Below are 27,953 nucleotides of genomic sequence, written 5' to 3'. Positions count from 1 at the left end.
TAGCATTCTCACGTAGGTGTTCCTTTTGTCCAGGTGGGAAAGGGCAGTCTGGAGTGCAATAGAGATTGTGTCATCTGTGGATCTGTTGGGGTGGTATGCAAATTGGAGTGGGTCTAGGGTTTTTGGAATAATGTTTTCAATGTGAGCCATGACCAGCCTTTCAAAGCACCTTATTGCTACAATGAATAGCATTCTAACGTAGGTGCATGCTCGGAATACACGTCCTGGTAATCCGTCTGGCCCTGCGGCCTTGTGAATGTTGACCTGTTTAAAGGTCTTACTCACATCGGCTACGGAGAGCGTGATCACACAGTCGTCCGGAACAGCTGATACTCTCAAGCATGCTTCAGTGTTGCTTGCCTCGAAGCGAGCATAGAAGTGATTTAGCTCGTCCGGTAGGCTCGTGTCACTGGGCAGCTCGCGGCTGTGCTTCCTTTTGTAGTCCATAATAGTTTGCAAGCCCTGCCACATCCGACGAGCGTCGGAGCCGCTGTAGTATGATTCCTGTATTGACGCTTTGCCTGTTTGACGGTTCGTCGGCGGGCATAGCGGGATTTCTTATAAGCACTCATTGAAAGCGGCAGCTCTACTCTTTAGCTCAGTGCGGCTGTTGCCTGTAATCCATGGCTTCTGGTTGGGGTATGTACGTACACATTTAACATGCTGGTATTCATTATGTAAAACGGATTTAAGTTTCCCTGCGTTAAAGTCCTCGGCCACTAAGAGCACCACCTCTGGATGAGCATTTTCTTGTTTGCTTATGGCCTTATACATCTCGTTGAGTGCAGTCTTAGTGCCAGCATCGGTTTGTGGTGGTAAATAGACAGCTACAAAAAATATAGATGAAAACTTTTGGTAAATAGTGTGGTCTACAGCTTATCATGATATACTCTACCTCAAGCAAGCAAAACCTTGAGACTTCCTTAATATTAGATTTTGTGCACCAGCTGTTATTTACAAATATACACAGACCACCACCCCTTGTCTTACCGGAGGCAGCTGTTCTATCTTGCCAATGCACCGAAAAGCCTGCCAGCTGTATGTTATCCATGTCATCGTTCAGCCAAGACTCTGTGAAACATAAGATATTACAGTTTTTAATGTCCCGTTAGAAGGATATTCTTGATCGGAGCTCATCCATTTTATTTTCCAATGATTGTACGTTGGCTAATGGGACTGATGGTAGAGGCAGATTACCCATTCGCCATCGGATCCTTACAAGGCACCCCGACCTACATCCTCGATATCTCCGTCTTTTCTTCATGCCGAATGATGGGGATTTGGGCCTTGTCGGGTGTCTGAAGTAAATCCTTCGCGTCCAACTTGTTAAAGAAAAAATCTTTGTCCATTACGAGGCGAGTAATCACTGTCCTGATATCTAGAATCTATTTTCGGTCATAAGAGACGATGGCAGAAACATTATGTACAAAATAAGTTACAAATAACATAGTTAGTTCTGGAAGTTTCTGAGAAGCCATATGACTTATGAGAAATTATTCAGTCGGTAGATTGCACAATGTGTGTTCCAAATGATCTGAGACGGTAAAGCTAAGTCATGAAAAAACACAATTTTGATTAATAGTAATCAGTAAGCAATGACTTCTTGCTCAAGTTAATCACTGGTTACGTCATGTCACTGTCACGATCGTCAGGGAGAGACCAATGCGCAGCGTTGAAGGTGAACATATTATTTAATGAATGAACACACGAACAAAACAACAGACGATAACGTGATGTCTACGGTTTAACACAAACCAAAATAGAACAAGAAACCACAAACACAAAGTGAAAGACAGACAGTTAAATATGGCTCCCAATCAGAGACAACCAGCTGACACTCGTTGCCTCTGATTGGGAGTCACTCAGGCCAACATAGAAATACAACATATAGACTATCCACACCCTGGCTCAACATATAGAGTCCCAGAGCCAGGGTGTGACAGTACCCCCTAAAGGCGCGGACTGCGACCGCGCCTAAACGTACACAAACCAGGGGAGGGCTGGGTGGGCATTCCTCCTCGGAGGCGGTTCCGGTTCCGGGCTTGACCACCACCCTTCCACCATCCCCCCGTGGCGCCCCTGGTCCGGTCTGGCCCCGCTGGCTGGAGCTGGACCGGACATCGTTGAAGCGGACCGCTTAGGCTCCGGTGTGGAGCAGCTAACCGGTACCTTACCAGGCACCGGTGACCCAGGCACGGGTTGTGCGGGACTGACAACGCGCACCCCTGGCTTGGTGCGTGGAGTAGGAACAGGCCGGACCGGGCTGACGATGCGCATCCCTGGCTTGGTGCGTGGAGTAGGAACGGGCCGGACCGGGCTGACGATGCGCACCCCTGGCTTGGTGCGTGGAGTAGGAACGGGCCGGACCGGGCTGACGATGCGCACCCCTGGCTTGGTGCGTGGAGTAGGAACGGGCCGGACCGGGCTGACGATGCGCACCCCTGACTTGGTGCGGGGAGCAGGAACAGACCGGACCGTACTGTGGACACACACCACTGGCCCTACACCGGGATCTGGAACGGGCCGGACCGGACTGGCAACACACGCCAGTACCTCTCGCCGTGCCTCTACATCCTCCATCCCCTCTTCGACCAGTGGCCCCCGTAACCTGGCGGCCTCCTCTGGCAACCCGCTGGGCTGCTCTATCGCGGCCTCCTGCTGGTCCGACGTCGTGAGCCCCCACCTAAAAATTTTCTGGGAGTCTCTCTTCCCCGTGGGCCAGGCCTCGATAATTCTCGCCCAACTCTCGCTCTTCTGCTTCCAATCTCCGCCATTCAGCTCCTCATTCGGCTTGACCCAGTCGAAGCTCTGCCTCCGCTGTTGCCAAGTCCACCCACTCTGCTCCTCACTAGGCTGCTTGGTCCAGTTCTGGTGGTTTCTTCTGTCACGATCGTCAGGGAGAGACCAATGCGCAGCGTTGAAGGTGAACATATTATTTAATGAATGAACACACGAACAAAACAACAGACGATAACGTGATGTCTACGGTTTAACACAAACCAAAATAGAACAAGAAACCACAAACACAAAGTGAAAGACAGACAGTTAAATATGGCTCCCAATCAGAGACAACCAGCTGACACTCGTTGCCTCTGATTGGGAGTCACTCAGGCCAACATAGAAATACAACATATAGACTATCCACACCCTGGCTCAACATATAGAGTCCCAGAGCCAGGGTGTGACAGTCACATTTCATTTTAGATATTTGAATACAGATGCTGATTGACAGCGCTGGTGTGATCAGCAAAACTCAGAACTCCCATGTCAATCATTTAGAAGTCCCATGACAGTATTCTCAATAATGGAAAAAACAATGATTAATTAATTAAATCATGAGGTGCATGCTCTATTGTCATTAGCAATTGTCGAACCCAGTAAGTAATTTAAGGAAGAGACAGTAATAAGTATTTTCAAAACAACTCACCCATTCAACGAAAGAGCATAAACTAATATCACATTGTGCTGACAATAACTGTCAATAACATTGATATTATATCCTGTATACAACTATTTGTCTAAATGAGTAAAGAAAAGATCAGTATACATTATATTTGTTGACATAGTTACAGGTCACTAGTGTCAGCCCTTAAATGTGTGTTTGCTCTAAGGGTTCTATCTAATCTAACTCCAACGTACAAACCTTGTAGTTGCTAGTAGTTCTTTGCAGAGGCCTACCGAGCAAACTGCTTCTGGGCAACCTGATGACCATGACCATACTGCACTTGGAGGTGGAATTGTACACACTTGAATACTGATTAATTCAATGTAATGCTTAATATCTAAAGATAGGAAATATGTATGTATTCTAATACAGTATAATTTTTGATGTAGATAATATAGTAAAGAGATGCAGTATAAAAACAGCCAGACAGCCAGACAGACGGACAGACAGTCACAGACAGAAAGATCAACATCTTACAGTGCCTAGATTGGGATTTTTCACTGATCTACACAACCTACTCCACATTTTCAAAGTGAAAGACATTGTCCTGATCCAGACAATTCTGTCTGTTCACTTCTCAGCAAGGGAGAAATATGGGCCATTTGTTAGAGGCAAAGACGACTTGCCGTATGGTTTCAGGTTACAGAAATTCCCACCATATGATGTCATATATCCTGATATAACTAACATATATCCTCAAAAATACATAACTTGATGACCAATGGCAATTCTGTACTGTATGTGTTATCCTAGAATATTCTTTCACATTTTTGGGCTGTTATGCATATACAGTATCATCGGCAATAATAGCTCAACCATCAGCGTCATTAGTTCCATGATGTTTACACCTTTGAATATTTGGAATGCACAAGACTCCATTTTGTCAATAAACTGGTGTTAATCTGACTGATCATCTCAGTTCATGGGCCGGAGCTCTTTTGAAAGATACTGTTGTGTAGCCTTGACGTCAAAGAGTGCACATTCCCCAACAAACCTCCCACTGAGTGACAGAAAGACCAGGTTAGGTAGGGCTGTCTGAAACGGACAGAGAGAACCCAAGAACAAAAGCAGTCACTCATAACAGGGGGCAGTCAATAGGGACTTGAGTCCAAAATTTGATTCATTTTCATTTACCTGCACATTCTTGTCTTATGCCTCAACACCTAAACAGCAATACAAACGTATGAAAGGTCAAACATGTGAGCGCAGCTGATGGAGACAGAGGACACCTGCTATGACCAGATAAGAAGTGCAACCTGTTCTGTCCATCCTCCCTTTACTGCTACACATGTTACTACTCAATTATCTATTGTTCTATTGGTTGTAATAATGCAATGTTTACTATCAAGGCTGGCCAACCATCCTCCTAGAGAGTTACTGGGTGTGCAGGCTTTTGTTCCAGCCCCCCTCTGACACAGCACATTCTAAAAATCAGCTGCTCAACAGGACCTTGATAAGCAGACTCGGGTGTGTTTCAGGGCTGGATCAAAAGCCTGTACACCCAGTAGCTCTCCAGATGGAGGGTGGTAGACGTGTTTTATACATTAAAGTTAAGGGACTTGCTCAAGGCACACTGGCAGGAAATGGTACAGGAAATCAGAGAGCAGCCTCTCAGTGTTAATACAACATTTATGCTTACTTTTTCATGTATACATAGAGATGTATTGGTCATGGAAATGTGGTTAAAGTAATGGAGAAGTCATATAAAAGTCATGAAATTCCATCTGTCAAAATGTGTATGAACCCTGATCTATACACTGTCTTTACTTATAATTTTCAGAGAAAGTAATACATCTGCATCCAGAGGTGGAGACCTTGAGGGAGGCTCGCTGGCAGAGACAAACTTTCAACCCCCTTAGTTGTTGTTCTAATTAATTATTTACAGTCATATTTTTTCCATCATATTTGTAAATGACAGTATGTCAGTAGGTTTTATTGGTTTAAATGTAACTCCTTTTTATTGTTACAGTTACCACAGAACAAGTAGTTAACCATAAAGTACCACAGGACCATATAGTTATAGTCAAAAAACCTGTGGTGAAGCTAGGACCACATGATTAACACATAAACCTGGACTCCTGTGGTATACAGTTACAACACAATTGACCCTTACCCCAAAAAAGTACCACACCATGTGGTACCACCAAAGTACCACACACAAAAACATAGACATATGACATAAAAAACACAGGATTTGTAACACAGCAATAACAGGATTACCGCAGGACATTTTTGTAAGGGATGCTTTGCACATAAATGTACAAAATATGGTACATGTTTAAAAATAAATAAAATGAAAGGTTGAATAAAATATGGTTAGCCTCATACACATTGTCTACTGATATAATCTAAAATTGAGAACATATAGCTAGCTCAACAATATGTAAACAATGTGTAAGTTTAGCTATTCTCTGCTTCAGATTTACAATGACAAGGGGAGCATTGCACATGCCCATAAGGCCAGTGATGCAATCATACTGTCGGCATATGACTGCACTGGCAATGCATGCCTTATGATAAGCCGCAAAATGGGTACACATGCCTCATGTCCTGAGAGAGACTGACAATCAAACAAAACAGATTGGAGAGCTTATAACTGGACAAAAAGGCAATTTTCATTTTAGAAATCAACACAGAAACACAGACAAATTAGAGACACATCACCCCTCTTTATTGCCGGAGATGAAGGAAACCGCTCAGGGATTTCACCATAAGGCCAATGGTGACAGTTAAAACAGTTGCAGAGTTTAATGGCAGTGCTAGGAGAAAAGTGCAGATGGATCAACAACATGCTTGAAATGATAATCTGAGAAAATCCATCTCATCCCACTAGAGAGATTCCTTTAGTCACCTCAGAACAGATTGTAAAGAATGACGCACTGACATACTCACATACTTTATTTTATTTCAACCCTTTGATGTCTATGATGTATTAAGTGCTTTGCTAAAGATTTATATAAAAAAAAAACATATGGGCTGATTCACACAATGTCACGACTTCCTCCTTGTTCGAACAGGCTTTGCCGTTCGTCGTCACCGGCCTTCTAGTCACTGCCGCTCCATATCTCATCATTCCATTTGTTTTGTCTTGTCTAATACACACACCTGGTTCATATCCCCTCATTAGTACATGTATAAGTGTTCCCTCTGCCCCCTTGTCCTTGTGGGTGATTGTTCATTGTGAGGATTAGTAGCTCGGTTGAGCTCATTGTACTTTTGTATTGCCAGGGTATTTTCCCCGTGTGCCTGTTTGTTCCAGTGTGCCTGTTTTGCGCACTGGACTGGTTAACGCTGTATTATGCAATAAACTCTGTATACTCTGATTTACCCTCCTGCGCCTGACTCCTTCAAATCACGCATCACGCACAATCCCTTCTTACTGCAGCTTAACGTGCACCAATACGGTTTTAGACCTGGATATAGCACAGTTTCAGTTGCTACGCTTATTTTAGATTATGTGTTAAATTGCCTAGATCATAAAAATAATTGTGCTTCCTTATTTATAGACCTTTCCAAGGCCTTCGATACCGTTGACCATCACATTCTTAATTAACGGTTGACTGAAATCGGCCTGGATCAGGCTTCTTGCAAGTGGCTTGACAATTATCTGTCAGAGGACTCAATGTGTAACGATCCCGGCAGTCTGAGTCGGGTCCTGTCTGTGGACTAGTTTTTCTGCTCGTGATCTCCAGTTTCCCGAGGGTTCTGGAACGCTCCGGGGAGCTCTCTTGATTTCCGCACCTGCATCCCATCAGCAATCTGCACACCTGGTCCTGATCATCACCCTTCTTAGGCTCTGGCCTAACATCCATTCCCTGCCGGATCGTTAGCCATGAACAGTAGGTTTACCAGAGTATCAGTCTTAGAGCTTCTAGCGTTAGTTTTGTTGTTTTGCACCTTGTTGGTTTGTTGTTTACTTACCTCCGTTTTGTTCCATCTGCAGTCACTCGTCCGGAACCTTCATCCAACCTCTGCCTGGTGGTCGGCGGCTGCCGAGCCATGATTGGATCAACCACTGCACCCCCAACAACTAACCAACGCCGCCCGCTCTGTTCCCTGGATTATTCAGCATCACTCTTGAATTTGTAAATAAACACTCACCTTCGTTTCAACTTACCTTGTCCTGGTCTGCTTCTGGGTTCTGGCTTTGTAACTCGTGACAGAACGATCCGGCCAGTAATGAACCCAGCGGACCTGGACTCTGTTCGCCATGCCATTTCCCATCAGGAGAAGATGTTGGGACAACATAGCACGGCACTACAGGAGATAGCGTTGTCAGTTCGGAACCTTTCTACCGGTCTGACGGAGGTCCAGAACCAGCGCAAGTTTCCGGTGGATGATCCACTACCGGTTTCACCCATCTCGCCTGCCGCGTCTGGAGCTGTGTCCTTCCGTGAGCCCAAGGTTCCGACGCCGGATAAATATGAGGGGGAGCTGGGAAGATGCCGTTCTTTCCTTATGCAGTGTGGGTTAGTGTTCGATCTACAGCCCTACTCTTATGCCACAGACAAGGCTAGGATAGCCTTTGTGATTGAGTTGCTGCGTGGTCGAGCGCTGGAGTGGGCTTCAGCCGTTTGGGAACGACAAGACCCCTGCATGGCTTCATACCAGGGGTTCACGGCCGAGATGAGGAAGCTCTTCGACCATTCCGTCCGAGGGAGGGACGCAGCTAGGCGCCTGTTTTCGCTTCACCAAGGAACTCGCAGCGTGGCCGACTTCGTGATCGAGTTCAAGACGTTGGCTGTGGAGAGTGGGTGGAATGAGGAGTCTCTGCAAGCGGCCTTTTACCAGGGTCTGTCGGAGCAGCTCAAGGATGAGTTGATCTCCTATCCGGAGCCTAGTGACCTGGACAGCTTGGTAGCCTTGTCTATTCGGGTGGATAATCGAGTCCGAGAGCGAAGGAGGGAGAAGCAATGGGGTCCGTCCAATCGATCAGCTTCTCAGTTCCCAGTCGGGTCGGGTGGTGGACCAGAACACGTCGATCATTCTCCACCACAAAGGATTAGTGGAGAGGTCCTCTCTCCCGATTCTGAACCCATGCAAGTGGGGCGGCACGGGTTAACCAAGGAGGAGCGTCAACATAGACGTAAGACCAACTGCTGCCTCTACTGTGGTAGCTCGGGACATTACATCTCCACTTGTTCCCGGCGGTCGTCAAACTGCCCGGCTCGCTAAAGTTGGGAGGACTTTTAGCGAGCCAGTTTCAACCTCTCAGTACCTCTGTCAGACCCCGTTTCCCGGCTACCCTTGTGAACAGGAATCAGAGCTTAGCGATTAACGCTTTTATCGATTCAGGTGCCGATGGAAGCTTTCTTGATGCCGAGTTGGTGGAACAGCTGGGGCTTTCCAAGGAGCAATTGCCGGAAGCCATTGAAGCGACCACTCTGAACGGCAGTAGTCTGGCACGTATCACGATGAGGACTGAACCGGTTAAGATGCGGTTGTCGGGGAATCATTCGGAGATGATTTCATTCTTCATTCTGCCGTCTTCCCATGTTCCTCTGGTCCTTGGATACCCCTGGCTGAAGGAACACAATCCCACGTTCGATTGGGTGACGGGCAAGGTAACGAGTTGGAGCCTTGATTGTCATGCTAACTGTCTCAAGACTGCCTGTCCCCATTCGGTTCCCAGTCAGGTGATTGAGGCTAAACCCCCAGATTTGTCCCTGGTTCCCGAGACATATCACGATTTGGGGGAAGTGTTCAGTAAGCAGAAGGCTCTGTCACTCCCCTCCCCACCGACCATATGATTGTGCCATCAACCTGTTCCCTGGAGCTGTCTACCCCAAGGGAAGGTTATACAGTATCTCCCGCCCTGAACGTGAGGCTTTGGAGACCTACATCAAGGAGTCCCTAGCTGCTGGTCTCGTTCGTCCCTCGTCATCACCCCTGGGGGCAGGATTCTTCTTTGTGGGTAAGAAGGATGGCTCTCTTCGACCGTGTATTGATTATCGGGGGTTGAATGACATCACGGTCAAGAACAAGTATCCCCTGCCCTTGATGAGTTCTGCCTTCGACTCCTTACAGGGTGCTACGGTGTTCACCAAGCTAGACCTACGCAATGCGTATCACATGGTCCGGATCAGAGAGGGAGACGAGTGGTTGACGGGTTTCAATACACCGATGGGTCACTTCGAGTATCAGGTGAAGCCGTTTGGACTGACCAATGCTCCAGCGGTATTCCAGAGTATGGTGAACGACGTCCTGAGAGATATGATCGGTCTCTTTGTGTTTGTTTACCTGGATGACATTCTGATCTTCTCGAAGGAACCTTCCGACCACGTCCAGCATGTCCGGCAGGTTCTGCAGCGATTGTTGGAGAATCGCCTGTTCGTGAAGGCCGAGAAGTGCGAGTTTCACGCCCACACGACATCCTTTCTCGGGTACATCATCTCCAGGGGAGAGATTAGGATGGACCAGGAGAAGGTTAGAGCGGTTCTGGAATGGGCCCAGCCCGGCACGAGATTGCAGCTCCAGAGATTTTTGGGGTTTGCGAATTTCTACCGCAGATTCATCCGGGATTACAGCCGTGTGGCCGCTCCGTTAACGGCCTTGACTTCCAGTATCAGGAGCTTCAAGTGGAATCCGGAGGCGGATCGAGCGTTTCTGGATTTGAAGAGGCGATTCACCAACGCACCGATTCTCTCTCAACCGGACACGGCCCGTCAGTTCGTCGTTGAAGTGGACGCGTCTGATGTGGGAGTTGGCGCCATCCTGTCGCAGCGATGCTCCACGGACAGTAAACTCCATCCCTGCGCCTACTACTCTCGTCGCCTTTCGCCTGCGGAGAGGAATTACGATGTGGGTAACCGGGAGCTTCTCGCGGTGAAACTTGCCTTGGAGGAGTGGCGCCACTGGTTGGAGGGGGCGGAGCAGCCGTTTATTGTCTGGACTGACCACAAGAATCTTGCTTACGTGCAATCGGCTAGACGTCTCAACTCCCGTCAGGCCAGGTGGTCGTTGTTTTTCGGACGATTCAATTTTTCCCTGACGTTCCGACCTGGATCTAAGAACGGCAAGGCGGACGCCTTGTCTCGGATGTTCTCCAAGACGGAGGAGAGTGGGTCCAAGACCGAGACAATTCTCCCCCGGAACTGCGTCGTGGGAGCTGTTAGGTGGAAGATTGAGGAGGAGGTGATGGCGGCTCTTCGGACGCAGCCCGGTCCCGGTAACGGTCCACCCGGTCGGTTGTTTGTGCCTGAGTCGGTTCGTCCTGCGGTCCTCAAATGGTCCCACGCCAGCAAGATGGCTTGTCACCCTGGCGTGGCTCGGACGATGGCGTTTCTTCGCAGACGCTTTTTGGTGGCCTGCCATGGCCGAGGATACTCGGGGTTATGTTGCTGCCTGTCCAGTGTGTGCGCAGAATAAGAGTACCAATCGGCCCAGCTCTGGACTACTTCACCCCCTTCCTATTCCCCGCGACCATGGTCGCATCTGGCCCTGGACTTTGTCACTGGGTTGCCCGCTTCTGAGGGGAACACGGTCGTTCTGACTATCGTGGACAGATTCAGCAAGTTCGCCCACTTTGTGCCAATTGCCAAGCTTCCCTCTGCCTCGGAGACGTCCGAGATCCTGGTTAGGGAGGTTTTCAGGGTCCACGGGTTGCCCAGTGATATCGTTTCCGACCGTGGCCCTCAGTTTACCTCTGCTGTCTGGAAGTCCTTCTGTTTGGCCATTGGAGCTACAGTCAGTCTCACATCTGGTTTTCACCCCCAATCTAATGGTCAGGCGGAGAGAGCCAACCAGAAGATGGAATCCACGCTACGCTGCCTGGCCTCTTCCAACCCCACCTCCTGGGTCTCTCAGTTGCCTTGGGTTGAGTATGCCCACAATACTCTCCCTACATCTGCCACTGGGATGTCTCCCTTCCAGTGCCTGTATGGCTACCAACCTCCCTTGTTCCCTTCTCAGGAGAAGGAGCTCTCAGTGCCTTCTGTTCAGGCCCATATTCGTCGTTGCCACCGGACCTGGCATCGGGCCAGAAAGGCACTCCTTAGAGTTTCGGACCGGTATCAGCTCCAGGCGAATCGTCGCCGGATCCCCGCTCCCACCTACACCATCGGAGATAGGGTCTGGTTGGCCACACGGGATCTTCCTTTACGGACTGAGTCTAGGAAGTTGTTACCGAAGTTCATTGGTCCGTTTGTGGTGGAGAAGGTGATCAATCCGGTGGCAGTTCGACTCAAACTCCCGAGGACGCTCAGAGTCCATCCCACCTTTCATGTCTCCTGCCTCAAGCCTGTTTTCCTCAGTCCTCTGTTGCCTCCTCCGCCTCCTCCTCCTCCTCCTCGGATGATCGGAGGTGGTCCTGCCTACACGGTGCGACGCATCATGGATTCCAGACGGCGGGGCCGGGGTTTCCAGTATCTCGTGGACTGGGAGGGGTATGGTCCTGAAGAGAGGAGTTGGATTCCGCGGCGACAGATCCTAGATGCTGACCTCATCCGTGACTTCTACCGCCTCCATCCTGGCGCTCCGGGAGTCCGCCCGGTGGCGTTCGTCGGAGGGGGGGTATTGTAACGATCCCGGCAGTCTGAGTCGGGTCCTGTCTGTGGACTAGTTTTTCTGCTCGTGATCTCCAGTTTCCCGAGGGTTCTGGAACGCTCCGGGGAGCTCTCTTGATTTCCGCACCTGCATCCCATCAGCAATCTGCACACCTGGTCCTGATCATCACCCTTCTTAGGCTCTGGCCTAACATCCATTCCCTGCCGGATCGTTAGCCATGAACAGTAGGTTTACCAGAGTATCAGTCTTAGAGCTTCTAGCGTTAGTTTTGTTGTTTTGCACCTTGTTGGTTTGTTGTTTACTTACCTCCGTTTTGTTCCATCTGCAGTCACTCGTCCGGAACCTTCATCCAACCTCTGCCTGGTGGTCGGCGGCTGCCGAGCCATGATTGGATCAACCACTGCACCCCCAACAACTAACCAACGCCGCCCGCTCTGTTCCCTGGATTATTCAGCATCACTCTTGAATTTGTAAATAAACACTCACCTTCGTTTCAACTTACCTTGTCCTGGTCTGCTTCTGGGTTCTGGCTTTGTAACTCGTGACACAATGTGTGATCTCTGATGGTGTTAAATCTAGTTTCCTGGATATTACAAAAGGTGTACCGCAGGGGTCAGTACTAGGACCAGTTCTCTTTACTATTTATATAAATATACAGTACCAGTCAAAAGTTTGGACCCACCTACTCATTCCAGGGTTTTTCTTTATTTTTTTACTATTTTCTACATTGTAGAATAATAGTGAAGACATCAAAACTATGAAAAAACACATATGCTATCATGTAGTAACCAAAAAAGTGTTAAACAAATCAAAATATATTTGAGATTTGAGATTCTTCAAATAGCCACCCTTGGCATTCTCTCAACCAGCTTCACCTGGAATGCTTTTCCAACGGTCTTGAAAGAGTTCCCACATACACTACCGTTCAAAAGTTTGGGGTCACTTTCCTTGTTTTCAAAAGAAAAAGAAAAAATGTTGTCCATTAAAATAACATCAAATTGATCAGAAATACAGTGTTGACATTGTTAATGTTGTAAATGGCTTTTGTAGCTGGAAAGGCTGATCTGTACATACGCGTACAGAGGCCAATTATCAGCAACCATCAGTCCTGTGTTCCAATGGCATGTTGGGTTTGCTAATCCAAATTTATAATTTTAAAAGGCTAATTGATCATTAGAAAACACTTTTGCAATTATGTTAGCATAGCTGAAAACTGTTGTGCTGATTAAAGAAGCAATAAAACTGGCCTTCTTGAGACTAGTTGACTATCTGGAGCATCAGCAATTTTGGGTTCGATTACAGGCTCAAAATGGCCAGAAACAAAGAACTTTCTTCTGAAACGCGTCAGTCTATTCTTGTTCTGAGAAATGAAGGCTATTCCATGCGAGAAATTGCCAAGAAACTGAAGATCTCGTACAATGCTGTGTACTACTCCCTTCACAGAACAGCGCAAACTGGCTCTAACCAGAATAGAAAGAGGAGTGGGAGGCCCCAGTGCACAACTGAGCAAGAGAACAAATACATTAGAGTGTCTAGTTTGAGAAACAGACGCCTCACAGGTCCTCAACTGGCATATTCATTAAATAGTACTCTCACAACACCAGTTTCAACGTCAACAACGAAGAGGCGACTCCGGGATGCTGACCTTCTAGGCAGAGTTGCAAAGAAAAAAACATATCTCAGACTGGCCAATAAAAATAAAATATTATGATGAGCAGTCTGAGATTTGGGTTTTTCTTTGCAAAAATCTCCAATTTGAATTCTGTAAAGCATTTATTTTGGGCTGCAATTTCTGAGGTTGGTAACTCTAATGAACTTATACTCTGCAGCAGAGATAACTCTGGGTCAGTTTCATCATAGCGCTTGATAGTTTTTGCAACTGCACTTTAAGACACTTTCAAAGCTTTTGAAATGTTCCGTATTGACTGACCTTCATGTCTTAAGGTATTGATGGACTGTCGTTTCTCTTTGCTTATTTGAGCTGTTCTTGCCATAATATGGACTTGGTCTTTTACTAAATAGGGCTATCTTCTGTATACCCCCTCTACCTTGTCACAACACAACTGATTAGCTCAAACACATTAAGAAGGAAAGAAATTCCACAAATTAACTTCTAAGAAGGCACACTTGTTAATTGAAATGCATTCCAGGTGACTACCTCATGAAGGTGGTTGAGAAAATGCCAAGAGTGTGCAAAGCTGTCATCAAGGCAAAGGGTCTCTATCTGAAATATATTTTGATTGTTTAACACTATTTTGGTTACTGCATGATTCCATATGCGTTATTTCATAGTTTTGATGTCTTCACTATTATTCTACAATGTAGAAAATAGTAAAAATTATGAAAAACCCTTGAATGAGTAGGTGTGTCCAAACTTTTGACTGGTAGTGTATATCTGTAAAAACTTGTAATATTAATCTGTATGCAGACAACACTGTTATGTATGACATTTCCCCAACTGTTGACCAGGCTATGTTAGATCTGCAATCTGACCTTTTTACCTTACAGAAAACCCTGGTTGGTTTAAAACTTGTACTTAATGCGGGCAATAATAAATACATGTTGTTCTCTAGTTCTCACAAGAATGTTTCAGATGGACTACATAGTTATTCATTGGATGATTCTCCCAATGATCGAGATCCCGCCTACAAATATCTGGGCATTTAGATTAACAAAGACTTATTGTTTTAAAAACATACTGATGAGCTAGTTAAAAAACTTTTTTAGAAATACAGTAGATCTTCTTGTCGCTCCCTAATAGCAGGAAGCAGATTGTACAGTCAACTTCCTGCCAGTCCATGATAATGGTGACACCATTTACCAGAATGCAGCAGCCACTACTCTAAAACCTTTGGATGCCGTCTACCATAGCGACATTCGTTTTATCACTGGTGACAGTTTTAATACTCACCACTGCATCCTGCATGAAAAGGTTGGCTGGTTGTCATTAAAGTCACGTAGATCAATTCATTACTACCTTTTTGTTTACAAAGCTCTAATAAACAAGCTTCCAACTTGCCTAACTTAATTGTTAAAGTATAAAAACATGAGATACAAAACCCGCTCATAGGGTTGGTTAACTCTTGAGGTTCCTCGGGTCTCCACCGAACTAGGTAAATCCACTTTTAGTTTTAATGCACCTCATTGCTGGAACCAACTGCAAAATACACTGTAATTGGACGCTGTGCTTGGGAAATTAAAAATATTGATTGGGGGAACTATTTGCTGAGGAATGTGGCTGTTTTTCTTAATGGTTTGTTGTGATGTATTTCAGTAATCTGATTTTGATTTATTTGTCTATGAAATGTATGTGCAGGGCTCCCTTGCGAAAGATTACCTTGGTCTCAATGGTGATCTCCTTTTAAAATAAAGGTAAAATAAATTTTAAAAATCCAGTAGCCTACTCTCTCCTTTTTCTGACAGCTGCAGCTGCAGTCCATTCACTCCCTTCCATGGCTGTTATCTACAAATGCATTTGGAGCTTGTGTTTTTTTAAGCTTGTGATTTACAGTGATAAACATCAAGATAGCTAGCTAATAGTAGGTTAGCTAGCTGGTGATATTTGATTCACTTAGCTATATAGTAATGTTAACTAGCTAGCAGCTCATACACAGTGGCCTCAATGTATTTACTTACATTCATAAGTTCTCCAACTGCCTCTGTTATGTTTTGGTTCTTAGAAAAACAAAATACTCTGCAATCATGCCGATTTTTTGGCTCTCTATTTCAGCCAATGGAAAACCTCATTAGTTTGAATAAAAGAGTGCAAGGGTGAGGAGAAGTGAGGCTTGACTAGAGCAAGGGTGATAACTGACCAATGCAAGGGTGAGGTTTGAGGAGGAGGGGGGACATTTGACTAGTGCAGGGTTGATACCTGACTAGGGGAGGGGTGAGGGTTGAGGAGGAGGGGGGACACTTGACTAGTGCAGGGTTGATACTTGACTAGGGGATGGTTGAGGGTTGACTTGTGCAGGATAGGGCTGCAACGAGGGTTCTGAAAGTGGATTCTCAATCCTTGTCACCCGTGGTGATATCAAATATTAGAGATAGCGATCAACCGAGATTGCAAAACAATTTGTATGTTGATGTAGTGCCCAATGGTTATGAATGTTTCAACCTCTGTGTTGAGAAAGAGTACCAAAACCTCCACTAACCATGAGCCTCGAGGTCTGTATCGTCCAATCACACAGTAAGGTTTACACCTGTTGTATTCGGCGCATGTGATAAATAAAATGTACTTTGATTTGATGTGCCGTCATGTGATTACTAACCGATCACGTGACTTGTATCTGTTCTCTGACTTGATGATACAGACCGCAATGTTGTATGGAATGAGTAGCTTGTTTGCCCCCTAACTCTGGTATGTACATTTACATAATTTAGCAGACGCTCTTATCACACAGTGTTGTACCCTTGCCTTTTTTTCTTCAGATATGATATGACGATTTTTATTTTTATTTTTTTACTTTTATTTAACCAGGTAAGCCAGTTGAGAACAAGTTCTCATTTATAACTGCGACCTGGCCAATTTAAAGCAAACCAGTGCGATAAAAACAACAACACAGAGTTACATATGGGGTAAAAAAACATAAAGTCAAAAAAATACAACAGAAAATATATATACAGTGTGTGCAAATGTAGCAAGTTATGGAGGTAAGGCAATAAATAGGCTATAGTGCAAAATAATTACAATTAGTATTAACACTGGAATGCTAGATGTGCAAGAGATTATGTGCAAATAGAGATACTGGGATGCAAAAGAGCAAAATAAATAACAATATAGGGATGAGGTAGTTGGGTGGGCTAATTTCAGATGGGCTGTGTACAGGTGCAGTGATCGGTAAGGTGCTCTGACAACTGATGCTTAAAGTTAGTGAGGGAGATAAGAGTCTCCAGCTTCAGAGATTTTTGCAATTCGTTCCAGTCATTGGCAGCAGAGAACTGGAACGAATGGCGGCCAAAGGAGGTGTTGGCTTTAGGAATGACCAGTGAGATATACCTGCTGGAGCGCAGAATACGGGTGGGTGCTGCTATGGTGACCAATGAGCTAAGATAAGGCGGGGATTTGCCTAGCAGTGATTTATAGATGGCCTGGAGCCAGTGGGTTTGACGACGAACATGTAGTGAGGACCAGCCAACAAGAGCGTACAGGTCACAGTGGTGGGTAGTGTATGGGGCTTTGGAGACAAAACGGATGGCACTGTGATAGACTACATCCAATTTGCTGAGTAGAGTGTTGGAGGCTATTTTGTAAATGACATCGCCGAAGTCAAGGATCGGTAGGATAGTCAGTTTTACGAGGGCATGTTTGGCAGCATGAGTGAAGGAGGCTTTGTTGCGAAATAGGAAGCCGATTCTAGATTTAACTTTGGATTGGAGATTCTTAATGTGAGTCTGGAAGGAGAGTTTACAGTCTAACCAGACAGCTAGGTATTTGTAGTTGTCCACATACTCTAGGTCAGACCCGTCGAGAGTGGTGATTCTAGTCGGGTGGGCGGGTGCCAGCAGCGTTCGATTGAAGAGCATGCATTTAGTTTTACTAGTGTTTAAGAGCAGTTGGAGGCTACTGAAGGAGTGTTGTATGGCATTGAAGCTCGTTTGGAGGTTTGTTAACACAGTGTCCAATGAAGGGCCAGATGTATACAAAATGGTGTCGTCTGCGTAGAGGTGGATCTGAGAGTCACCAGCAGCAAGAGCGACATCATTGATATACACAGAGAAAAGAATCGGCCCAAGAATTGAACCCTGTGGAACCCCCATAGAGACTGCCATAGGTCCAGACAACAGGCCCTCCGATTTGACACATTGAACTCTATCTGAGAAGTAGTTGGTGAACCAGGCGAGGCAGTCGTTTGAGAAACCAAGGCTATTTAGTCTGCCAATAAGAATGTGGTGGTTGACAGAATCGAAAGCCTTGGCCAGGTCGATGAAGACGGCTGCACAGTACTGTCTATTATCGATCGCGGTTATAATATCATTTAGGACCTTGAGCGTGGCTGAAGTGCACCCATGACCAGCTCGGAAACCGGATTGCATAGCGGAGAAGGTACGGTGGGATTCGAAATGGTCGGTGATCTGTTTGTTAACTTGGCTTTCAAATACTTTCGAAAGGCAGGGCAGGATGGATATAGGTCTGTAACAGTTTGGATCTAGAGTGTCACCCCCTTTGAAGAGGGGGATGACCGCGGCAGCTTTCCAATCTCTGGGGATCTCAGACGTTACGAAAGAGAGGTTAAACAGGCTAGTAATAGGGGTTGCGACAATTTCGGCGGCTAGTTTTAGAAAGAAAGGGTCCAGATTGTCTAGCCCAGCTGATTTGTAGGGGTCCAGATTTTGCAGCTCTTTCAGAACATCAGCTGTCTGAATTTGTGTGAAGGAGAAGCGGGGGGGCATGGGCAAGTTGCAGCGGATGGTGCAGAGTTGGTGGCCGGGGTAGTGGTAGCCAGGTGGAAAGCATGGCCAGCCGTAGCAAAATGCTTGTTGAAATTCTCGATTATTGTAGATTTATCGGTGGTGATAGTGTTTCCTAGCCTCAGTGCAGTGGGCAGCTGGGAGGAAGTGCTCTTATTCTCCATGGACTTTACAGTGTCCCAAAACTTTTTGGAGTTAGTGCTACAGGATGCAAATTTCTGTTTGAAAAAGTTAGCCTTTGCTTTCCTGACTGCTTGTGTATATTGGTTCCTAACTTCCCTGAAAAGTTGCATATCACGGGGGCTATTTGATGCTAATGCAATACGCCACAGGATGTTTTTGTGCTGGTCAAGGGTTTCTCTGGTATCAGTACTTCAGGATGTAAGAGAATAGTTAAACACTTAGATGGAGAGTTGGTTCAAAGTTATTTAATATTACAGTACTGGATTCGCATGGCAAGCGGTATTGGCATAGCCTATTGTCATCTGAATCACTTACTTAGAAAACTTCTCAGCTTATACAGTGGGGAAAAAAAGTATTTAGTCAGCCACCAATTGTGCAAGTTCTCCCACTTAAAAAGATGAGAGAGGCCTGTAATTTTCATCATAGGTACACGTCAACTATGACAGACAAAATGAGGGAAAAAAATCCAGAAAATCACATTGTAGGATTTTTAATGAATTTATTTGCAAATTATGGTGGAAAATAAGTATTTGGTCAATAACAAAAGTTTCTCAATACTTTGTTATATACCCTTTGTTGGCAATGACACAGGTCAAACGTTTTCTGTAAGTCTTCACAAGGTTTTCACACACTGTTGCTGGTATTTTGGCCCATTCCTCCATGCAGATCTCCTCTAGAGCAGTGATGTTTTGGGGCTGTCGCTGGGCAACACGGACTTTCAACTCCCTCCAAAGATTTTCTATGGGGTTGAGATCTGGAGACTCCAGGACCTTGAAATGCTTCTTACGAAGCCACTCCTTCGTTGCCCGGGCGGTGTGTTTGGGATCATTGTCATGCTGAAAGACCCAGCCACGTTTCATCTTCAATGCCCTTGCTGATGGAAGGAGGTTTTCACTCAAAATCTCACGATACATGGCCCCATTCATTCTTTCCTTTACACGGATCAGTCGTCCTGGTCCCTTTGCAGAAAAACAGCCCCAAAGTATGATGTTTTCACTCCCATGCTTCACAGTAGGTATGGTGTTCTTTGGATGCAACTCAGCATTCTTTGTCCTCCAAACACAACGAGTTGAGTTTTTACCAAAAAGTTATATTTTGGTTTCATCTGACCATATGACATTCTCCCAATCCTCTTCTGGATGCACTCTAGCAAACTTCAGACGGGCCTGGACATGTACTGGCTTAAGCAGGGGGACACGTCTAGCACTGCAGGATTTGAGTCCCTGGCGGCGTAGTGTGTTACTGATGGTAGGCTTTGTACTTTGGTCCCAGCTCTCTGCAGGTCATTCACTAGGTCCCCCGTGTGGTTCTGGGATTTTTGCTCACCGTTCTTGTGATCATTTTGACCCCACGGGGTGAGATCTTGCGTGGAGCCCCAGATCGAGGGAGATTATCAGTGGTCTTGTATGTCTTCCATTTCCTAATAATTGCTCCCACAGTTGATTTCTTCAAACCAAGCTGCTTACCTATTGCAGATTCAGTCTTCCCAGCCTGGTGCAGGTCTACAATTTTGTTTCTGGTGTCCTTTGACAGCTCTTTGGTCTTGGCCATAGTGGAGTTTGGAGTGTGACTGTTTGAGGTTGTGGACAGGTGTCTTTTATACTGATAACAAGTTCAAACAGGTGCCATTAATACAGGTAACGAGTGGAGGACAGAGGAGCCTCTTAAAGAAGAAGTTACAGGTCTGTGAGAGCCAGAAATCTTGCTTGTTTGTAGGTGACCAAATACTTATTTTCCACCATAATTTGCAAATAAATTCATTAAAAATCCTACAATGTGATTTTCTGGATTTTCTTTTCTCAATTTGTCTGTCATAGTTGACGTGTACCTATGATGAAAATTACAGGCCTCTCTCATCTTTTTAAGTGGGAGAACTTGCACAATTGGTGGCTGACTAAATACTTTTTTGCCCCACTGTATAATGCTTTCCGAGCTAATTCTATCCAACAGTTGCCAACCATTATTGAGTGTCAATCCCAATAACAATAGCATCATCTTGCAACCTAGTCAGCTCGCACCCTAATAAGGACATTCCATCACGTACTCATTCTAAGATTAACATAAGTGGCTCCAAGCTATCTTGGCACGCAGACCTTCTGGCAACCACCAGTGACATAAATAATTACATGGCGTGTCCTCCTCCTCTCAATATGAGATCAAAGACATTAGCAAATACTGTATGAAAATACGTTATATCAATACATCAAGTTTTTTTAATGTGATTTGTAATCTTTTGAATGAATAGTTCACCCCAGAGATGTTTTAGCTATTGAACGTTTAAACCACGATAACCAGCATGTTGTTGAAATGTGTATGTTAAAAATAAGTGCCTTGTCAGTTCCTGGAACCATAACTTTGGAAAGTAGGGTGCGTCCCGTTGCAGCCCTATTGATACTTGACCAGGGGAGAGTTGAGGAGGAGGAATGAGGAAGTTCCTAATCTGTATCATCGTTACCACTGCATCTCTGCTCCTACCAGGATTATAGTAGGCTACACTTTTTGACAGGCATGAATGATGCTCATCAATGGCAGCTGCCAAACGAGTCCCGCAAGTTTTAACCACTTAGCCTATAAATGGGTTAGAACCACACTGGTTGGCCAAACTTCAAGTTTCATTATTTGTCATCATACAACACCATTTTTCCAGAAGTTGTTCATCTTCAGTTCTCAGAAAGCGAGGAGGAGAAGTTATTTGTGCATAATTTCTAATTTGAGTAGGCTACAATCCATAGGTCCTAGCTGACAACGTCTCGGATATAGGACAACTTCTTCTCAGGTAAAATGCAGCTGCAGTGAATTTGATGGCCATGTTTGCTTGTTCAAATTTCACAGCAATGTTTTGTCATATTTCAAGACCTTGTATGCAATTGAACACTGGCACATCTGCACCATCTGTTATTAATGGGGCGTCTTCCAAAGACAATATAGCCAATTAATTCTGATGTTCTTTAGAACTGTTTTGGTTGCAATTAAAGGCGTGGGGCATCTGTTGAGTGATTGCTTGACAGGATATTTGTATAGCAGTGCACGAAGGTGTTGATGTAGCCTAGGTGTTGATGTAGCCATGGTTTCTCAAACCTCTCCTCGGGGACGCCTGAACTGGTTTGATGATTAGTTGACAATTTAAATCAAGTGTGCAAGCTCTGGAATAAATCAAACATATAGAAAGACTAGGAGAAGTTTGAGAACCACTTATAGGCTACGGGATATTGTGATTTTATTGATATTTGGAATAATATCTGCTGTCATGTTTGATGTATTTTTTATTGGTCAAACACATATTTCAGAAAACATCCTTAATAGGGTTAATGTATTAAGACACTTAATCATAAAAGTACAGCTGAAGTCGGAAGTTTACATACACCTTAGCCAAATACATTTAAACTCAGTTTTTCACAATTCCTGACATTTAATCCTAGTAAAAATTGCCTGTTTTAGGTCAGTTAGGATCACCACTTTATTTTAAGAACGTGAAATGTCCGAATAATTGTAGAGAGAATGATTTCTTTCAGCTTTTATTTATTTCATCACATTCCCAGTGGGTCAGAAGTTTGCATACACTCAATTAGTATTTGGTAGCACTGCCTTTAAATTGTTTAACTTGGGTCAAACGTTTTGGGTAGCCTTCCACAAGCTTCCCACAATAAGTTGGGTGAATTTTGGCCCATTCCCATTCCACTACACATTTTAGAGTGGCCTTTTATTGTCCCCAGCACAAGGTGCACCTGTGTAATTATCATGCTCTTTAATCAGCTTCTTGATATGCCACACCTGTCACGTGGATGAATTATCTTGGCAAATGAGAAATGCTCACTAACAGGGATGTAAACTTTTTGTGCGGATGGAACATTTGTGGGATCTTTGATTTCAGCTCATGAAACATTGGACCAACACTTTACATGTGGTGTTTATATTTTTGTTCAGTGTAGTATGGAAGTAGTCATGTAAAGACCTTACTCTGCTTATCTTAATCGACGTAAGGTCAAAATCGAAGTAAGCATACGCTGATTAAAACACCTGGTTTTCTGAGCAATCTTTAGAATTATTAGGAAATGTAAACAGCCTAATTGGCCAGTGGTTTATTTGATCTGCGCATGTGCTAGCACCGGTAGTGCAAGCCTCCCTCTTACAGCAGAGATCCTTTTAATGTGTAACTACGGATAGCCAAGCTTGCTTCACCCTCATGTTATCAACAGCCAATCTAGTAGGGGCTGGAACCTATAGTGAGCTTCCATTATTATGAGTAGGGGCTGGAAACAATAGTGAGCTTCCATTATTATGAGCCGTCCTTCCCTCAACAGCCTCCTGTGCATCTTAGAAGTCGTTTTCACATACAAACTTTATATGTCCAAACTCAGAATCAAAAAGGCTTCACAAAAATAACATGGTCACTGTTGTAGACGGTTTATTTTGATTGCCGATTTTCTGCATTCATCAAAAGTCCCATCAGGTAGCCTGATTTCCATGTAAGCAGGATTATTAGGGAAATTGTTCTTCTTTCAATGCATATAAACAAACTTTTATGTTAATCTGACTATCCACAATAAACATATTATTGTGTGCATGTAACCGTGCTCACTGCAAGTAATGTCAGACTTGAGCAGCTTCTCAGAATGCATATCTCTGTCTTAAATTATCTGAATAACTCCCATAAGTATATGAATGACTCGATATGAAGATATAGCAACCAGGGTTACATTTCCAAAGATGAAGGCACATTTTGTGAGCAATAAATATTATTCTTCAGTAAGAATTTAAATGTACTTCCTGATAGAATGGAATCATTAGAGCCACTGTTTATAGAATAACATGAGTCCTTCACCAGTGCAACATGTGTACTAGCCAGCAAGTTTGTCAATATGGGGGCTTATTCTAGTACAGAGAAGGATGACGCTCATCACCTTAGCAAGAAGTAGTTTCACAATTAATTTGTATAAAGCCTGCCCCAAATAGCCTGCCCCCAGGTTTGTCACAGCTAGTGACTTGACAGTTTGCTGCTGCAAAGTAAAGAAACAGACACCTTAAACAGACACCTAAACTAATGAGGTCATTTTGTTGAGTAATGTGAGTCACTTAGGAAGTTCTCAACTTGTTCTTTGAGTTTTTACTTCAGTTGTACGTTCCGCATTCAGGAATATCTCGAATGTCATGCAATGTGGAACAGTTCATATTCAACAGAAGCTTAGAGATGTAAAAATAAAGTCAGGTCCAAAGAGTTTTGTCTGCTTCATGTTTTCATTTTTACCATGGCATTGTCACAGCCCTAAAATGTGTACTATTTTATACTACTACAATTGCTCAGAGAACAAACAAAAAATATAATAATTAAAAAAAAGATAGTGGTCAAAAGCACAGATGAAGGATATCAAGGACCTGGAAAAACTCTGTATGGAGGAATGGTCTAAGAACCCTCTCAATGTGTTCTCCAATCTCATAAAACATATTTTTTTAATCCCCAGTGTCGTTATCCTCGCAAGGGGCGGGTGCTGGTGTATTAAAAACAGGGGGCACCTGTTTAGTAGTAGTATTTGTATAAAATGATATAATTTCAAAAAGAATTGAGCATACAATATAGCTCAGTATTTGTATTATTTATTTCATACAGTCTTTTTTTCTCATGTTTATCAAGGGTGCCAATAGTTTTGGACCTGACTGTATCTATCAAGGCTTAAAGTTGATAGGTTGATAGCACAGACAAGACAGGTAATAGTTGATTTATAGTTGATTTGCTTTGATATCAAATGAACCGCAAATATATTTATTCTCCTGAAAGTATCTTGTCACGAGAGAGAGAGAGAGAGAGAGCGAGCGTGAGAGAGTGAGAGTGGAAGTGAGAGTGAGAGTGAGAGTGAGAGAGAGAGAGAGAGAGAGAGAGAGAGAGAGAGAGAGAGAGAGAGAGAGAGAGAGAGAGAGAGAGAGAGAGAGAGAGATATGGTATTATCACTCATCCTCTCCAAGACTGGTTCTGTGAGCTTTGTTCGAATGCCACACATTTCCCCCCAACAGGTTTTAATTTGTAGCTATAAATGGTTCTCATCTTTCAGCAGCACTTGGTGTTTGAAAGTCCAGATATAAATGACAGGGGCAGATGAACTAGAAATGCAAATGTTGAGCTGAGATAAAACAGTAATGGTTTTGGTCCATCTCTCTTATCTGTTTTAAAGAGTCTATTAAATGTAGGTGTTGTAACAGCCTTCGGAACACCCACTGAGATAGGATCTACAAAGATTACACAGTAACAGAGAATGGGGAAGCGCAGGTTTGGATGTTATGAACTGAAGTTCTAATCTGGCTGGATAAACACATCGCTGTGTGTGTACATTATGTACTGTCAGTGAAATGCCAACCTATGATTTGTCAAATTAAGTAAGTAGGAATTCTCTGTTGGAATTCTGATCTGTCACCCTTAGGTGTTGAGTCCCGGTTGTAAGCCTTGAAGTCACAGATTTTTGTAATATCTTTTTAAGATAACTAGGATTTACACCTTTAGAGGTTTGGTCGAAGCTTACTGTAACAAAGGGACCCAAGAGTGGTTACTATAAAAGCACATTTTTAAGTACTGTTGTTGAAGGAATTGTTTGAATTTGGCTATGTTTACACAGGCAGCCCAATTCTGATCTTGTTTTCACTAATTGGTCTTTAGAACAATCAGATCAACGCTGAAAAAGATCTGATGTGAAAAGTTCTGATGTGATTGGTCAAAAGACCATTTAGTGGAAAAAATATAATAATTGGGCTGCCTGTCTAAACACAGCCCTTTGAGCTAGATGGGGCTACATTTTACATTTTCAATTTTAGTCATTTAGCAGACGCTCTTATCCAGCGACTTACAGTTAGTGAGTGCATACATCATCGTGGGCTATCGTGGCTTTGGTCAAAATCACTAAATTTTTGATACATCTAGTCACAGCTTTGATAGATTGACAATGTTGTCCAAAAACAAGTGTGTTAGCAATACTTATTTCTTCTTATGGATTTTAGGATAATACACTAATCTACACTGAAAGCAGAGAACAGGGTTGAATGCATTTATCAAGTATATGAGACATAGGCCTACTGGTAAATGCACAGGGATACTGTTAACACAACTGAAAGTAGTTAGGGGATTTATTTTTGAATATCAATTAACATTATACGATTTTGGAATATTGACTGATCTCACATATTATGGACAAATTAATATTAGGGACTAATTAATGTTAGTCTATATGACATGATAATTTCTTTAACATTGGTAAATGTACGATCTAATTGGGTTCATTGATCATTGACCTAAATTGCCATATTATGGACTAATATTAATATTAGTCTATATCAGGAATAATCAACTAGAATCAGCTGCGGAACGATTTTTTCTTGAGCGGATGGTCAGGGGGCCGGAACATAATTACAAATATATAGTTCACTGCAAATTGACCGCAAGAAGGCCAAACAGATATAATAGTTGAATAAAACAATAATTTCAAACCTTGCTTACATTTGTATACGATCACATCTATTTCTCTATTATGCATGGAAGTACTTTAGAATAGATTTCCAAAATTATAATCACTTGGAGCTGATTTGTTTTTACAGTCTTTTATGTCCAACAATCACATATATTTTTTTTATCAGAAAATTTGGGGGGCCAAATATAATCACTTGGCCCGCGGGCCACCAGTTGGGGAACCCTGGTCTATATCATAAGTCATTCAATTTGGGTTAATGTAAATTTAAGATTTGATGTGCATGGATTGATGTTGTATACCTCTACAGGGACGTGGCAGATATGGAGCCTCTGATGATTCTCCTTCTGCTAGCAGGTAATACACTGTGTGTGTGGGGGGGTAGTTGTGTGTGTGTGTGTGTGTTTCTGTGTGTGTTTTGTGTGTGTGTGGGTGTGTTCCTCAGGGGTTAACCTGACAGGTTAAAATAGCTACTTGCTCATGAGGCAGTTCATAGCCACTTTTTACCACTATATTTGGAAATAATAGTTATGACTTTATTAGCCTACTTAAAGGATCTTGTACAGTGTATAAGGGGGGATGGATTTATTGGACTGGAATGTATAGTCTTGTCTTACATTTTTCTAAATTGTTTTCTAACAGGACTAGTAGGGAAGACATCAGCGACAAACACAACAGCAACAACCACAAGTTTTTGGGTCAATACAATAATGGGTAATGTACCTTCATATGTATCAATATTCCAACTACTTCAACACAATCCATTGCAACAAACCCCAATTGGGAAACAGATTCAATGTTAATTGAGACCACACTAGATGCTGTCAAAATCACTGCCTCATAACATTTAGAATGGCAATATGCAGTTATCAACACAGCTACTGAACAATACCACGAACAGATGCTACCAAGTGGTTAGGGTAAACGCAGAAAACAAAACTACACAAAAAACACGTCTGCATTCAATTAATCGCCACTTGCGGGTTGTGTGATTTCAGGCTGAATATGACTAATCTGCCACCAGATACCACAAGTACTTAAACACTTGGAGAAGATAGTTGGTAGCTGGAGTACTTGTCTTCTCTTTGCATGCAAAATTCCTGGTTTACTTGAATTCCCACCTTACAATAAATATCCCTAATACCTACATTTACATGGTAGTTATATAGGCAGGTACAATGTAAATACAGATATAGGTATTTGTAACTGTTATATCTGTTTGCGGTTCGTAAGCAGTAACTAGGGTTGCAAAAGCTGTGAATAGTCCCAGTTTGTTTTGTAATTCACCAGGAATTTACCTGTAATTCTGGAAAGTTTCAGGAAATTTGGTACTGTAAGATACTGTATACAATAAAAAAATACAATAGTAGAACTCTAAGGTTTCAGAATGGAATGTTATCTATAATTGACAAAAGCTTACTGCCACTCTAGCATGAACATACAGTGGGGAGAACAAGTATTTGATACACTGCCGATTTTGCAGGTTTTCCTACTTACAAAGCATGTAGAGGTCTGTAATTTTTTATCATAGGTACACATCAGCTGTGAGAGACGGAATCTAAAACAAAAATCCAGAAAATCACATTGTATGATTTATAAGTAATTAATTTGCATTTTATTGCATGACATAAGTATTTGATACATCAGAAAAGCAGAACTTAATATTTGGTACAGAAACCTTTGTTTGCAATTACAGAGATCATACATTTCCTGTAGGTCTCGACCAGGTTTGCACACACTGCAGCAGGGATTTTAGCCCACTCCTCCATACAGACCTTCTCCAGATCCTTCAGGTTTCGGGGCTGTGCTGGGCAATAAAGACTTTCAGCTCCCTCCAAAGATTTTCTATTGGGTTCAATTCTGGAGACTGGCTAGGCCACTCCAGGACCTTGAGATGCTTCTTACGGAGCCACTCCTTTGTTGCCCTGGCTGTGTGTTTCGGGTCGTTGTCATGCTGGAAGACC

The 27,953-nt window shown here is 43.7% G+C and overlaps 1 long non-coding RNA gene across 1 annotated transcript; it reads left to right on the top strand.

Annotated features, from left to right (window-relative positions):
* Positions 1 to 21,234: 21,234 nt before the first annotated feature.
* LOC121561211 lies at positions 21,235 to 26,703 on the top strand. Its single transcript, XR_005999178.1, has 3 exons — positions 21,235 to 21,320; positions 26,300 to 26,346; positions 26,632 to 26,703. It is a non-coding gene; the product is annotated as an uncharacterized LOC121561211 (long non-coding RNA).
* The last annotated feature ends 1,250 nt before the right edge of the window (positions 26,704 to 27,953 follow it).

This window comes from Coregonus clupeaformis, unplaced genomic scaffold (assembly GCF_020615455.1).
Source record: "Coregonus clupeaformis isolate EN_2021a unplaced genomic scaffold, ASM2061545v1 scaf0606, whole genome shotgun sequence".
Taxonomy (NCBI): domain Eukaryota; kingdom Metazoa; phylum Chordata; class Actinopteri; order Salmoniformes; family Salmonidae; genus Coregonus; species Coregonus clupeaformis.
This window is presented reverse-complemented; position numbering and strand designations above follow the sequence as displayed.